A 13,099-nucleotide genomic window follows, 5' to 3' on the forward strand; every position below is an offset into this window, starting at 1 on the left:
TTGCTAGGTGACCAATTGGTTGCTAGCAACGTAAAAATATCTAATTGTTCGGGCCAGCCCTAGGAGAGCTGTTAATCAGCTCAGTGTTCTGGTTAAACTAAGATACATTTAACTTTAACGGGACATCCTACATTTTTTGGGAAAAATTAGCCCCCTGTAAAGATCATTTCCCACTGGCTCTTGACAAAGTAAAGTTAGCAGAATTATGTGTACATAATAACATATTTTTATTCAGGGAGTCATTCTATAAGAAAAATTTAGGTGTAGCATGGGTACCCCTTTCCTTCCTGTTTTAGCCAATCTGTACATGGAATGCTTTGAAACTATAGTAATAAATGCAAGATCACAAGATTCTCACTCTTTTAGCGATGACAGTCATATGGATTTTTGTTCCAGTTTCTTTTAACAAAGGATTTAACAAAGGATTCAACTCTTTCAATGTATTTAGCTCTCCAGGAATGTAAAATGAAGGATACACCAGCATCCCTGGCCTCCCTGAAGGTTATAGCCCGGATTCGGTCAATCCATCTGATTTCCACCGAGTCGTTAGCCATGGCTGTATCTTACTCCGTCACTCAGTCTGAAAATACAAGAAATGTAAAATGAAAAATACCTTAATAGAAGCTTAAGATAATGTACTTGGAGACAGGCTATAGCAGAAAACTTCCTACCTTTCCATTTGTTCTGTGGAGGGGGGGGGCTCTAACTCGAATTTTCGAAAACACCGGTATATATATGTGTATATATATATATATATATATATATATATATATATATATATATATATATATATATATACTATATATATATTACACATATACATACATCATATATATATATATATGATATGTATGCATGTATGTATGTATGTATGTATATATATATATATATATTAAAATATACATACACACATATATATACATATATCTATATATATATATATATATATATATATATATATATATGTATGTTATATATTTTTATATATATATACACATATGTATATATATATGTATATATATATATTATATATTATATATATATATATATAATATATATATATATATATGTGTGTATATATATATATATATATATATATATAAATGATATATATATATATATATATATATATATATTAAAACGTAAAAAACGGAAAGAGTCGGACAATTTTCTGGTTCATTGGCCAATTTTTCGGAAGTCGTCCTATTTTCGGGGCTAATCAAGCCAATGAAGATAACTTGACTACAATATGAGCTGCACAATTAATAGAAAATTGTCGATACGATAATCATTTATGAAAAAATTTTAAAACAACAGTACTGAAATTTGTAGAAAGTACATAAACATAAAAGGTAAAACTTAACTTCGTGAAAACAATATTTCGGAGAATTTAAAATTAGTTAATAGCTTATTCATAATTACATAAAAACAAGCCTACTCAGGAGACCAACCTGCCAGCCACTGAGTGACCATGGAAACGAAAAAGAGCAAGTAAGAAGATTTAGAAATAACCGGTTTTGGTGATACAAAGGAGCATAAAAGGATAAATGATTTAATAATATCGGATGAAATGTTCATAGAACTTAATATTCCGCTTTGCCACGGCTATCGATTTTCCTTACGCTTTTGACAGCGTCTGGCATAAGGCACTTTTTGACACACTTTTTTTTTCTGATCGACATTCTCTCTCTCTCTCTTTAAACGAATTTGAACCCCACTGTCCTCTATTTTTGTTCAAGATGCAATTCCTACCTTCCACATTTCTAGAAGAGTTCCGTAAGTCTTTATTCTTTCTTCGACTCATTCCCTCTTCGACAGTCACCGTCATTCTCTCCTCTCCTATTTATGCTTTTTACTGTTGAATCAACTCCGCTTATTTCTTTTTTCCTTCACCTTCAACCCCTTTCCATTTTCCCTCAACCTTCTATTTCTTGTTTTTAAATCCATGAAGTCTGATCTTGCGAGCATTCCAGAATGTGTATCCCATAATTAAAGCCAGGTCAATGCCTGTAGGTCACAGGTATTGCTCGTGTTTTTGCATTTTCTCCTCTCCTGCATTTCCTATATTTTTCTCTGAATGAAATTTCATTTGTGTTCTCTTTCAAAATGATTTGTGGGTTCACTTGACTTGACTCTTGCAGTAGAGAGATCACATATTTCAACGGCTAAATTTAATCCGATAAAGGTATTTGGTCGTTTGGTCAGGATTACTACTTTGATTTTTGATAAGGCTTATCCTTTCCTTACTTTCTTGATTGTGTGATAACAGACACTGGCTGCGTCACCTCTTGAGGTTCCTTCTTTTACCATAAGGTGACATCTCTGCTTCTGTTTCTATCTGTTTAGGTACTGTTTTTCCTAAGTCCTTTTCCACCAGATTTTCTTGTATCACCCGTCAGGCCACCTCTTCCCTGCACATCTGGCTGTGTAATCCACACGGCTGGTTTTCCTGTAGCAACGTTCAGTGAAAGTCTCTGTTGAAATGTGTTCAATTAAATATCGTTTGATTTGGCATAATTTAGCCTTTCACTAGACATCATCTCAGGAAATGATTTGTTGGATATCACTGTTCCGAAATGACTGAAAGCCTCAAACTTCTTAAGCCTTCTCTATCTAGTTATTTCATTCCCATTTACATACTGTGTATGTCGTTCTTGGGTTTGTCTTGAATCTCATCTCTTTTCGATATGCAGAGAGAGAGAGAGAGAGAGAGAGAGAGAGAGAGAGAGAGAGAGAGAGAGAGAGAGAGAGAGAGAGAGGAGGATGTATACACCTGTGTTCAAAACAATTTTCCATTCTTTGTATTCGTTTTGTGCTTCCCATAAGTTTGGAAACGTCCGTGACAAGCAGATATACGAACAATAGTTTATTCGAACTTGAGGAAATAAATACAAAGGCTATATCGTGTGTTAAGAAACAATGAGAAGAGAGAATATATTCGTTAAATTCAATTTGATGCTTTTTTTTTTCCTTTACCAAATCGAAAAAGTCAGAAATCTGCTTATCTTGTATTGATGGTTTTGCTTTGGAAATTCGCATCATATCCTGTATTAGAATTTTACATTCAAAGGTTCCCAGACCCATTTCCCAGGGCGCTTCATTTTTTATTTCTACTTTTCTGTAAATTTTGAATGACCCACGTCTGAGCATGCTCATTAGCACTTATCACTCTTTTTTTTTAAAAAAAAGTGCTGCACCTCGAATTTCAACAATCGCTATTTCATTTAATTAAATTATTTATCTTTATAACCTTCGTCTCGTTAACGCATCTAAGTAACAAAAACGGCCTATCTTCTTTCTGAAACGACCTTTGCCTTTCCCCAGTCCGGGAAGTCTTTTGCAACGGATTGTTTGGGGGACTTGAAGAACATCCGGTGAATTGTTCTGCTATTGTTGAAGACCCAGTTTATCGCTTCCTTCTGTTCGCTTGGTTTTCTCCGACGGCTAATTACGGGGATTCAGGAGGTTGAAGGTGAAGGTTCCATGGTTAAAGTGAAAATGCCTGAGGGTATATAAGAAGCGTCGCTCGCTGCATCGTTGTATAACAACTTTTCCCGTTGCTGACGAACATCCTTTAGAAGACTGTCATCATGAAGTTGGTGGGTAGCTCCTGCATTTCGTCCTCTTTTTACTTTAGCAGTCGAATTTTTCTTCTTTGCCTTGCCTAGGTTTCTTCCCCTTTAGCCCTGTCCACACTAGCGGGCGCTGCACGACGGGCAAACACTGTTCCCATATTCCGTTCCACTAGATCGACAAACAGAGTATGGGGCCATAATGATGCGATTGTTTGGTAACACTGCTTCAGAAACGAGAGAAGATATATACCGCTGAAGTGGCCGGCCGGCATGCCCGCTGGTAAGGGCAGGCCATTAGATTGACTCTTTACTCCCGAGAGATATTGGCCTGGTTACTCTCTTATTCTCAGGCAGAAGAAAACGTATCTGCATATTCATTCTTACTTTGGGGAAATGGCGCTGGTCAATTCTCAAGTGCATTTAATCACAAATGTTCGTAATATACAGAAGTTCTCACATCCGGCTCTGTCTATTTGTATGTCTTTCATATCAAGTTCTATATAGGACTGCATTTTGCTACACTGATTATTGCAAGAAATGTGTTTCACGGCTCTTCCAGTTCATAAGTAATTTCATAGTTCTCTTATTCACTTGAGTAAATACATTCCGTTTCAAAGTTGCATGATCAAAGATATGGCAAGAAAAGGAAATTTGCATATCGATCAAATTTTAGTTTAGTAATCAGTGGTGCATGTGATCATTTTTCCTTTACACTCTGTTCCTGAGATCAGACCAAAATGCAAAAGATTTTAGTAGGCAAAATAACCCTTTTTATGCAATTTTATTTTATTGTTTTAAATATTTTGTTCCTTTCCTATTATGACGCTCTGCAACTGATTGTGCGAGATAATGTTGTACTAGTTCATTACCCGTAGACTGCGTTATACACACAAAACTGAGCATCATTTCTTCTTTTTTTAGGCTCTATTGGGCGTGGCCCTCCTGATGGTTCTCTCCCTTGTGGTGGATCTAGCAGGAGCTGTGCCGAGTCCAGACCCTTCGCCCCTCGCACTCCCAGAGGCTGAGGCCCTGGCTAGCCCAGAGGCCCTGGCAGACCCGGAGCCTTTCTTCAAGAAAAAGGGGAAAAAGAAATCGAAGAAGCAATCTTTCAAGAAATCCTACTATAGGCCTATGCAGGTTGTTCAAAGAAAGCCTCAGTGCTACTGCTGGTGAATTGTCTTTAAAAAAATAAAATAAAAAACATCAAGAGGGACTAAAATTCATAAACAATCAACAAGCACAACGAAATAAACCCTGATGAGATTGACTCTAGATAATTACCGAAGCGCTCCCTATTAAAATTCAAAGCCTTGATCGTTGGGCCTTTAATTTTTCATTTGCAATCAGTGCTTAATTTCTTAAGTACGAGGTAAGCTCAAAAATTCCGGTAACTGAATAACAACTTAGCCAAGAACCTTTTCACCAACACTTTAATATGGGTTCTCCCTTAAGAAACTCTACTCTTGGTGATATAGTTATTGATATGATTATTTTTATTAACTGATAAAAGTCCAGAATTAGCCAAAACTGTCAGTAGTAACCTTCATTTCAACAGACACGGCAACGGATATTTTCGGGCAACTATTCATTGTCATAGTTCACGAATTTGAGGCTTTCATTTACTTTTAGTCCTAAAAGTATTTCTTGATCACGAAAAAATTTCCAGTGAATCTGAACCTTTTTATGACTTGGATCTTGTACTTGCTTGATTGTTATTCAAGAGAAAAGTTGTAAGCGAATAAAGAATTAGAAAAATTTGATGACGTAAATTGCTTCCCTTGTTTTACTGTTGTTCTTTGAAATGTTCCAATTTAGAAATCCAGTTCACAAAGAATGAAAATGGCAGCTACGCTGAATGAACGAACATGTCCTTATGTATATACTGTGCGCATATCTTCAATCTGAGATTGCCAAGCAGTTTACCAGGTATTCTTAAAACTACTACTCAGAATTGGGTAAAGGTTGTACTTTATTGTGAAGTTCGACAGTGATATGGTACTACAAGTTGCATTTATGACGGTGGGCCCGCGTTCTAACGTAGTAAGTAGCATCATAAGGATAGCTCACCTAACAGTAAGATCCCGTCTGAATTCAAAAGTCTTCGTGTTAGTCAAGTTAATGGAGAAGCTAAGTCAATTATTTCACACTGGCGGAATACAACTACCCAGGAAATTTGTTTTAAACTACAATATTAAACTGATAATACAATAAAACTATTATGTTGGATGTAAACTCCCAAAGCCCTTTTTCCATACACACACACACACATATATATCTAATAAAATGAGCCCATAAAAACACCAAAATATAGAGAAAAATACTATATTTCAGAGACTGCTGTCTCTCTCTTCAGGTAGATGAATGAGAATAGTTTACAGAAAAGATTATCAGCGGGGGTGACCTAAATTGGCTTACCCGGCGGATAGACCTCTTGGTGTAAATACCTCCTTTTCTGTAAACTTTTCTCACTCATCTACCTGAAGAGAGAGACAGCAGTCTCTGAAATACAGTATTTTTCTCTCTATATTTTGGTGCCTTTATGGGCTCCTTTTATTAGAAGGAATTCTGTTGTAACAGAACACTTTTACCAGTCTCACACATATATATATGTATATAAATAGTGTGTGTGTAAGTGCATCTAAGTGCGTTAACGTGTGAGATATTAACAACGATAAAGAGAGACAAACCAAAAGGAATTCGTCAGGGCACGAAGAGGAACGCCTTTAACAAACGGCCTTGCAAGGGGCGTCTTCTTACTTCTTGATTTCCTTAAACAATGATCTTAATTCAAGGCTGCTGAATAAAGGGTCAGTGAATGAGAGAGAGAGAGAGAGAGAGAGAGAGAGAGAGAGAGAGAGAATCGCCCGCTTGCCGCCAAAGCATGACATGCACATCTTTGCTCTGCTTTGGGAACTCGTGGCTTTGAGTGTCTCCACGCATGGAATATACACTCCCCTCTTAAATACGAAAATGATAGCCACTGTTTTCATGTTCTGTTCTGATAGCGCAGTGTTTGGCTCAACAGCAATTGCATCTGACAGATATTTCAATACTAGACATAATTATATCTTGCTGTAGTATTGTCGCATAACGTATGAGGTAGCGATTTCTTATCAGTTTTTCACGAAATTTTTCCTGAAGAGGGCCCTTTGGAGGAAGAAACTGCATGGCAAATATTCCCTTCATTTCCTGCCTCCGAACTGCTTCTTGGCTTCCCGCGTATTTTTGCATATTGTGATGTGTATGGACACGTATAGCATATGTTACGAGAGCTCATACGCATGAGGTTGTGATTGTAGTACATACCTTTGTAATCAACCTTTACTCTTTCATAAAGGGGTAACTTGAATAAATGGACACGACAAGATATGAAGAGATTCCTAGAATAAGCTATTGCTGATATCGAACCATGCCATTTCATAATGATTCCTCTTCTTCAATGACCGTGTTTGGAAAATGACGCAGCTGGTCCATGATGGGAAGGTGGAGAAAAATATTACTGCTAATGAAGCTTATATCTCTCGAACACAAACATGACAAAACAAAATCGATGAATAAGATATTCCGAAAACTATAAAGGAGAGAAACGCAAAGGAATAGGCAAAGAACTGAACGAGCACGTTTGCAAAACAACCAGTCATGCCTTGTGGGAAGACGACGTCAGAGCTACTGATCTGCTGTGAGGACTTTGTGTTTGCTCGAGTCAATATTGACTTTGCCGATAAAAGAGACAAAGATTTTTTTCTCGCGCCTGACCAGTTTTATTACGTCATCAAAGACTTATCATGGAAGGGGATCAGCAAGAGACGGTGGGCGAAATGCGAATACCCACAAACACGTACGAGTACACTATACAACACTTAGTTTTCTGGAAAAGAAAATATTGAGATGCTATTTGTGTCCCACACTTTTTCTGTCTGCCCTCATATCTTACAAACTACAGAGGCTACGTGGGTGCAATTGGTAAGTTGGTCATCCACCACACCACAGCCTCAGTAGTTTTTATTTTATTTAAAGATAGAGTTAGACATGATCGTGCGTCTGGCACCACTATAAAGGCCAACAGCACAAGACACCAACGGGACCGTGGCTGAGTTTCATGCGACAGCATACGCTGCAGAAAACTCGATTGCGCCTTAGTTTTTTACTTGTTTTTTATTTGGTTCTCAGAACTATAAGAAGTATGCGATCAAGCACAATAGTCTTTTCTAAAAATGTTTTTATTTTTCAAGAAGCAGAAAACCTTCGTATGCCTTAGTTTTTTACTTGTTTTTATTTTTTGTTCTCATTCATAAGAATTAGGCGATGCAGGCACAATAAGTCCCTTTTCTAAGAAATGGTTTTATTTTTCAAGAAGCAAGAAAACCTCGATTGCGCCTTAGTTTTTTACTTGTTTTTATTTTTGTTCTCAGACTTCATAAGAAGTAGGCGATGCAGGCACAATAGTCCTTATCTAAGAAATGTTTTATTTTTCAAGTTAGAACCCTTGCTTACATATTTCGTAATATGTTAGGTAATATTATGCACATGAAAACGTCAACTTTTTTCCTTTACTCATTCCTTTACAATTCCCTCGTCCGGACATAGCCCTCACTTCCTGATCAGCCATTCAATTGAACTATCACACCACACAATGTCAGTAAAGGAAATTAAATTTTGCAGTTGCACAATTATCCCAAAATGATGTACCATAATGCCGCCAATTTGAGCTGAAATTCTGTGGTGTATTAGTGAAGTGGATAGTTTACAGAGCACTTACGTTTGTGGTTTGCAAAATAAATCATTGAACACCCTCCCTTAACCATGTTGATCGTAAGGTGTAGTGAGATTCGTTGGTTTAAATCAAATATTTACACAATTTTCACTGATAAAAATACGCAGATATCGGCCACTTACTAACCCCCCTCCTTCTCTCTTTTGAAACATAAGAGAAAGAAGGAATAAGAAAAACTGATGCAGCCACTGTATTTAACAAACCCTGTTTGCAAGAGGGTCTCCTACTTGCAAATAATAATAATACGGTTATTAAGTGTTGCTGGTGTTATTGCTTTTGGTTATTTAGATCACTGGGGACGACCATCAGTATCTTCATCCTTATTAATATTATTAAGTGACTCATTTTCATACTTAATGTGACTTTAGACTTAATGGTCAAGGCTAAAAGTATTTTATCATCTTCATTATCATCATTTTCGAATTCTTCAGTGTCATCTCAGGATGGAGTCCTCCAACATTAGAAGGCCCTTAGGGATGCCCATCCTTCCCCAGTCAAATAAAGATGACCTTCCTCTCGACGTTCTCTGTGGGTATATAAGGCTTCGGCGTCTTTTGGATGATTGCCATTTCATCTCCTACGTCAGCTACCTCAGCAGGAGAACCATCATGAAGAGGGTATGTTGAAGTGGAAAAAGTTCTGTTTTTTTATAATGGTATCATTCATAAAGAATTAGAAGTCCTCACACTCTGACAGTTTCTGATCTCCGTGTACAAAGAATTTTATTTACAAAAAGACAATTGTACTTGCTCAAATAACGGATGTTAGTTGTCATTAGGCGACACATAAATAAAATTTCAAATTTGTAAAACCTGTACCACACACACACACATATACATAATTTCTCTATGTATATGTATGTGTTGGTTTATAATTGCGTGTGTATGTGTGTCTGTATTCACTTTCAAAGACATGAAAATGTAGGTTTAAGCAACGTTGCGTTCAGCCAATGCTTGAATAGACAACCACAAACGCGTGTCTAGTAAAAACGTTCCCTTTGTTACCGGTATCTTGATCAATGAGGTTCAAGTGTTTTTTTTTTTCCAATGCTTAGATGCCACACACAGTTGAACACAGGCTTCCGTGACCATCTATGAGTGCAAGGACATGGAAATTCTTTCATCAGAAATTTTTTACGCCTAAAACAGAGTAACACCTAAATTCTCCTTTTCTCTTCATACCTGACACGAAAGACGTACGTAAAACGAGTAGGGTTTAACTCCAAGCCTTTTAAGTTACGTGGCGTTACTGAAACTTGCAACAGACCTTAACAGTCTGGTGTACGAGTATGTAAGTCTGGGAATATTCATGCCCGTAAACCCAATGGACTGAGTAAATGAAATCATTATTATCCCTAGACATTTAATGTACAAGATATTGAAGTTGTAGAGAGAGATTTTTCCATTATAGACATTATGGTTCAACCCAATTCATCGCTGTGTATGTGCTAATAATTATGACCTTAATTAAAGGTGTAATCTTGCATCATAATTCTAGGCTGGCGCTGCTGGAACAACGGGAAAGTAACTATCTATATATCATCAGTTTCCATTCATTTAATACGCAAATAACTTCGCATTTAACTTTGATAATGCAAGATGCTCTGCGACGAATAGGTGTAGGTAATGGATGTCAGTTTGTTTTCATAGATGCAGTTGGAAAATATTAATCATGAATGCATCTCTCTGTAATGCTCTGTGAAAAACATTTCCAAACCTATAAACTACCTAAGCCGGGAAAATGGCGGTATTACATATGCACCTGCCTTTGCACCTGCTCCCCCTTTCCCCAGCCTCGCCAAAAAAAAAAAAAAAAAAAAAAAAAAATTCTAGTTCAAAAGTGTTCGGGGATTTGTGTCTGTAGATGCAATTCGGTTATATAAATGCCATTTTGTTTAGTTTGACCTTAAACGTCAATAAGTTTCGCACCTAACGAGATACTCCTTAGAAACTTCCTACACAAGAGAACCAAGATTTCAAAAACAAAAATTCTGGAGTCCCCTGCAATTAATGCTCTTGTTCAAGGAAGAAAAAAAAATTCATTGCATTCACGTTTTGCGGCAGAATACCCCAAATGAGAGCTTAGGTCGCTTGATTCAGAAGGTGAATTTCTTAGGTTTAGTTATGTAATCATAGACATTTTCATGGTAATTATGGAAATCCGTCGAGCATTGCCAAACTTCAGAATTTCTTTCCTAATGCTTTGTATTCTTATTCCTTTATCAATCGCATCATGATCTATAAATATTACAATTATTATTATGACGAGCTTGACGGCGAGCGCTACAACCCGGTGCTGCTCGACATGTCTTACCTACCCTCCCGCTTCTCAACCTACCTAGCCCCACCAGAGGCGGACAAACAGATTTGCTGAAGGAAGGCGGATATGTCATGTCGCCCCTACCCTCCCGATCCATACTTACCACGGCCGCACCCAGGCCGGAAAAAAAGAAGAGAGGTTCACTAGGATTTTATTATTATCATTATATATTATCTATCAATTAATTGAGAATTTAAAGGAAATTTTCAAGCATTAATACATCGTTTTACTTCTCTTACTTTCCAGCACCTGTTATGGCTGTCATGTTGCCGCATCACACATTATTTGCATGGTTGCCCTACTAATATTATGCACTGATTATTGTCATCTTTAAAAAGGAAAACAGGTTAATTAATGCCAGAACGAAAGCTCTTGGTCGAGACTTGCTAACTTACATCCTGTCGTATATACTACAAATAATACTAGATTATAATGTACGTGACGATTATCATTAGATACTTTTTAAACCGATTATGGAACCAAAAGTGCGGATGAATAATGAGTTAACGCTTTCGCGAGACGTGACTAGTACAGGTTTTCACTAGTAATAGCAGTTACTCTTATTGTTGTTCATAACATTTTGAATCAAACGCCACATAGAACTTGACCGCAGTACTTCCATCTTCCAGGCGCTATTACTGATTGCCATCCTGGTAGCAGTGCTTGTAGTGGCGGTGCAAGTGAGTCAGGCACTGCCTCAGCCGGATGCAAACCCCGAGGCACACCCCGACGCCAACCCAGAAGCCCTGGCGGACCCTGATCCCTTCAAGGGCTGGAAGAAGAGGAAGAAGTTCGGCGGTGGTTATGGCGGTGGTGGGTGCTGTGGGTATCGCAGGAGGGGATACTGGTGAAGAAGCCGAAGTGAACGTACACGTTTGTCTCTGCACCAGGAGTTCATCTTACAAGGTCTAGAATGACGAGAGTGGACGAAACGATGGAAATGAGAAATGACCCATGGTACGATATTGTATCTCATGGTTTTCTTCTCCCTGTTAGGTAATTTTACATAATCTTTTCTTTCAACATTTAGAAACAAAACCGAACTTTACAATTCCTCAATAAACTATTCGAAAGAAATATTTTGTTTTACTTTCCACACCGCAATCTCTCATCTCTTTCAACCGTAGCTTCCACCTCGGTAGCTCAGCATTACGTCACTAAATTTAAACTTTGTTATACTTTTAAATAAATAAGCCACAAATAACCATTAACAAAAGTTCAACAAACATTAGGCTTAACTTACATCCAAAGAGAATTATAGGAACTAAGATTCAGATCTCTTGTCAGGGTATGATAAATTATCAAAAATTCACTTTTGGGTGTAAGTTATTGCAGATATACAGTGAACTCGATGCTAAGGGTTGATTTGTGGATATATATATTTATACATATATATATATATATATATATATATATATATATATATTTGTGTGTGTGTGTGTGTGTGTGTGTGTACACATTCTATGTTAAGTTCAACTACAAAATTTATTTTCTTACTTTCACTGTGAGAAAACTGTTAACACGACACCTTTTTTTTTTTTTTTTTTATAAATATTTAGTCTGACTTGAGAACGTTATGATGAATGATCAACCGGCAAAGATAATATATATAATATGTGTGTGCTTACCCGTATCCTCCACGCAAAATACTTTAGTCAGTACTCTTCATATAATTGCAACATTTATCTATAGAATTTGAAATATCTTTGCCGGTTGATCATTCATCGTAACGTTCTCAAGTCAGACTAAATATTTCAAAAAAGGTGTCTTATTAACAGTTTTCTTACAATGAAAGTAAGAAAATATCTTTAGTTGAACTGAACATAAAATTTAGGCCACAGGCCAAGTACTAGGACTTATGAGGTCATTCCGCGTTGAAACGGAAACTGACAGTAAAAGGTTTGAAAGGTGTAACAGGAGAAAACCTCAAGGCAGTTTCACTATGAATCAACTGTTGAGGGAGGCTGGAAGTATGATGGAAGAAAGAGAATATGGAAAGGAGGTACGGTAAAAGGAACGAAAGGGGTTGCAGCTTTGAACAGAAGGGATGCTGCAAAAAACCTTAAGTAATGCCTACAGTGCACCTCACAATGACACTAAGCCCTACGGGGGTAGATATTTGTAATTTTCGATAGCTTCTCCTCTTGTACATCTTGTACAACAATCAAAATGCGTAAATAACACAGTACATGGGCTCGCTGCATTGGCAAGGCTTGAAAATTCTGAATAATAAGATGATGATAATGCTCGCGTGGATATAACTATTACAGTAGTATTTCTGATAATGCCGTTCACTGTTTGTGACCATGAGTACCGATGACATAACGAAATGGAACATAAGGCAGAGTAACAATGAGAGTTTAGAATGTTGATAACAGTCATTATCATCAGTCACATTATCTTCGAACCAAAAGAATGACTGAACATTAAT

General features: G+C 37.1%; 1 protein-coding gene and 2 long non-coding RNA genes across 3 annotated transcripts in view; 2 read left to right on the top strand and 1 right to left on the bottom strand.

Moving 5' to 3' along the window:
• LOC135220795 (alpha-L-fucosidase-like) overlaps positions 1 to 13,099 on the bottom strand; it is a 185,827-nt gene that overhangs the window by 73,696 nt on the left and 99,032 nt on the right. The window lies entirely within an intron of this gene.
• On the top strand, positions 3,473 to 5,333 carry LOC135221484 (uncharacterized). The gene is made up of 2 exons (XR_010315977.1): positions 3,473 to 3,599; positions 4,497 to 5,333. It is a non-coding gene; the product is annotated as an uncharacterized LOC135221484 (long non-coding RNA).
• Positions 8,790 to 11,745, top strand: LOC135220793 (uncharacterized). The gene is made up of 2 exons (XR_010315800.1): positions 8,790 to 8,966; positions 11,298 to 11,745. It is a non-coding gene; the product is annotated as an uncharacterized LOC135220793 (long non-coding RNA).

This window comes from Macrobrachium nipponense, chromosome 2, assembly GCF_015104395.2.
Source record: "Macrobrachium nipponense isolate FS-2020 chromosome 2, ASM1510439v2, whole genome shotgun sequence".
Taxonomy (NCBI): Eukaryota; Metazoa; Arthropoda; class Malacostraca; order Decapoda; family Palaemonidae; genus Macrobrachium; species Macrobrachium nipponense.